Below are 3,510 nucleotides of genomic sequence, written 5' to 3'. Positions count from 1 at the left end.
GCTCTGCTGTACCTCGAGTATTAATGCAATTACTATTGTTCTTCTATTCAATTCCGCTTGTTCTTTGTCCAAGATATCACTTGTTCTTCAACTTGATGAATGTGATGATCCGTGACACTCATCATCATTCTCACCTATGAACAAGGTGACTGACAACCACTTTTGTTCTACAAGCAATCAAGGCTCCAGTGAATATCTCTTGGATTCCTGATACACGATGCATGGTTGATCGCCTGACAACCGAGTGCTCGCCTGACAAACGAGCCAGCCATTCCGTGAGATCAGAGTCTTCGTGGTATAGGCAAGAACTTATGGCGGCATTCAAGAGAATCCGGAAGGTCTAACCTTGTCTGTGGTATTCTGAGTAGGATTCAATAATCGAATGACTGTGACGTGCTTCAAACTCCTAGCAGGCGGGGCGTTAGTGACAGACGCAAAAGAATCACTGGATTCTATTCCGGCCTGACCGAGAACCGACAGCTGATTAGCCATATGCTGTGACAGAGCATAGGAACATTTTCACTGAGAGGATGGGAGGTAGCCACTGACAACGGTGAAACCCTACATAAGCTTGCCATGGAAAGGAGTAAGAAGGATTGGATGAAGACAGTAGGAAAGCAGAGAGACGGAAGGGAAGGCATCTTCATACGGTTATCTGAAGTTCCTACCAATGAATTACATAAGTACCTCTATCTTTATCTTTATGCTTTATTCGTATATCACTATACCCATTTGAGTCTGCCTGACTAAGATTTACAAGGTGACCATAGCTTGCTTCATACCGACAATCTCCGTGGGATCGACCCTTACTCGCGTAAGGTTTATTACTTGGACGACCCAGTGCACTTGCTGGTTAGTTGTGCAAAGTTGTGTAGTGATCACAATTTTGCGCACCAAGTTTTTGGCGCCGTTGCCGGGGATTGTTTTGTGTATGGACAACTGACGGTTCATCTTGTTGCTTAGATTAGGTATTTTTCTTCAGAGTTCTTAAGAATGAATTCTAGTGTTTCAAGGTGATGTTCTTATCATCACCAAAGCTGATTGATCTTCATCAATTTAGCTCTTGAATGCAATGTCCTGCTGAAGCTTGGCTAGCCATGTCTAATTCCTTTAGACTAAAGCTTTAGACTAACATTGCATGATTCCTGGAATTCTCATTAAGAATTTTGATACCTTTATTTTCTTTTCCATATAATTTTCGAAAAAAAAAGCACAAAAAAATTACAAAATCATAAAAACCAAAAATATTTTATGTTTCTTGTTTGAGTCTAGAGTCTCATGTTAAGTTTGGTGTCAATTGCATATTTCTGTTCTGTTTGCATTCATGCATGTGTCTTCATTAATCTTCAAGTTGTTCTTGATGATTTTATTACTCTGATTTTTAATTCTCTTGACTTGAGTGTTTATATGTCTCATATGCATTCTCATTTTGTTAGTGTCAGTAGTATACAAACTGCTAAGTTTGGTGTCTTGCATGCATTGTTATTTGATTTTAGTTGCATTTTGATTATAAAAAAATCCAAAAATATTTTTAATTTGTGTCTTTTCAAGTCAATAATACAGAGAATTGAAGATTCAGAACATGCAGCAGAGGAATTACACAAAAAAAGCTGGGCGTTCAAAACGCCCAGTGAAGAAGGACAGACTGGCGTTTAAACGCTAGCCAGGGTACCTGGTTGGGCGTTTAACGCCCAAAAGGGTATAGTTTTGGGCGTTAAACGCCAGAATGTGCACCATTCTGGGCGTTTAACGCCAGGATGGCACAAGGGGGAGGATTTTGTTTTCAAATCAATTTTTTTTCAAGTTTTCAAAGTTTTTCAAAATCAAATCTTTTTCAAATCATATCTTTTCAATCAAATCTTTTTCAAAATCAATTTCTTTCTATTTTTAAAGATACTTACTATCAATTAATGATTTGATTCAACATCTCAAGTATGTTGCCTTTTCTGTTGAGAAAGGTTTAATGTTTGAATCATATCTTTTCTTGTTAGCCAAGTTTTTAATTTTCAAAATCAAATCTTTTTTAAAATGTTTTTCAAATCATATCTTCTCAATCACATCTTTTTAAAACCAATCAAATCTTTTTAATCACATCTTTTTCAAAATAATTTTCAATCAAATCTTTTTTATTTCTAATTTCAAAATCTTTTTCAAAAATCACTTGATTTCTTTTCCACTCTTATTTTCAAAAACTAATTAGTGTTTTTCAAAATATTTCACTTGACTTTCGAATATTACTTCCCTTCTTCTCACATCCTTCTATTTATGGACTAACACTATTCCTTAATGCAAAATTCGAACTCCATCTTCTTTGATAAGTTCGAATTTTCTACCTCTGTCTTCTATTTTTCTTTTCCTCTGACACCTCAAGGAATCTCTATACTGTGACATAGAAGATTCCACATTTTCTTGTTTTCTTCTCTTTCATATGAGCAGGAGCAGAGACAAAGGCATTCTTATTGAAGCTGACCCTGAACCTGAAAGGACCTTGAAGCGAAAGCTAAGAGAAGCTAAGGCACAATTCTCTATAGAGGACCTAACAGAAATCTTCAAAGAAGAACCCATGGCAGCCGAAAACAACAACAATGCAAACAATGCAAGGAAGGTGCTGGGTGACTTTACTGCACCTACTCCCGACTTCTATGGGAGAAGCATCTCTATCCCTGCCATTGGAGCAAACAACTTTGAGCTTAAGCCTCAATTAGTTTCTCTAATGCAACAGAATTGCAAGTTTCATGGACTTCCATTGGAAGATCCTCATCAGTTTTTAGCTGAATTCTTGCAAATCTGTGACATTGTCAAGACTAATGGGGTAGACCCTGAGGTCTACAGACTTATGCTATTCCCTTTTGCTGTAAGAGACAGAGCTAGGACATGGTTGGACTCACAACCTAAAGAAAGCCTGGACTCATGGGAAAAGCTAGTCAATGCCTTTTTGGCAAAGTTCTTTCCACCTCAAAAATTGAGTAAGCTTAGAGTGGAAGTCCAAACCTTCAGACAGAAGGATGGAGAATCCCTCTATGAAGCTTGGGAAAGATACAAATAATTGATCAGAAAATGTCCTTCTGACATGCTTTCTGAATGGAGCATCATAGGTATTTTCTATGATGGTCTCTCTGAACTATCCAAGATGTCTTTGGATAGCTCTGCTGGAGGATCTCTTCATTTGAAGAAGACGCATACAGAAGCTCAAGAGCTAATTGAAATGGTTGCAAATAACCAATTCATGTACACTTCTGAAAGGAATCCTGTGAACAATGGGACCAATCAGAAGAAAGGAGTTCTTGAGATTGATACTCTGAATGCCATTTTGGCTCAGAACAAGATATTGACTCAACAAGTCAATTTGATTTCTCAAAGTCTGTCTGGAATGCAAAGTGCACCAAGCAGTACTAAGGATGCTTCATCTAAAAAAGAAGCCTATGATCTTGAGAACCCTTCAATGGAAGAGGTGAATTACCTAGGAGAACCCTATGGAAACACCTATAATTCTTCATGGAGAAATCACCC

At 37.6% G+C, this 3,510-nt stretch overlaps 1 non-coding gene across 1 annotated transcript; it reads right to left on the bottom strand.

Moving 5' to 3' along the window:
• Window positions 1–2,968: 2,968 nt before the first annotated feature.
• Window positions 2,969–3,076, bottom strand: LOC130964712 (small nucleolar RNA R71). The gene has a single exon (XR_009080789.1). It is a non-coding gene; the product is annotated as a small nucleolar RNA R71 (small nucleolar RNA).
• Between the last annotated feature and the right edge of the window lie 434 nt (window positions 3,077–3,510).

The sequence above is a fragment of the Arachis stenosperma genome, chromosome 2 (genome assembly GCF_014773155.1).
Source record: "Arachis stenosperma cultivar V10309 chromosome 2, arast.V10309.gnm1.PFL2, whole genome shotgun sequence".
Lineage (NCBI taxonomy): Eukaryota > Viridiplantae > Streptophyta > Magnoliopsida > Fabales > Fabaceae > Arachis > Arachis stenosperma.
Note: the sequence above shows the minus strand (reverse complement) of the source record. Positions and strands in the feature narration are given on the sequence as shown.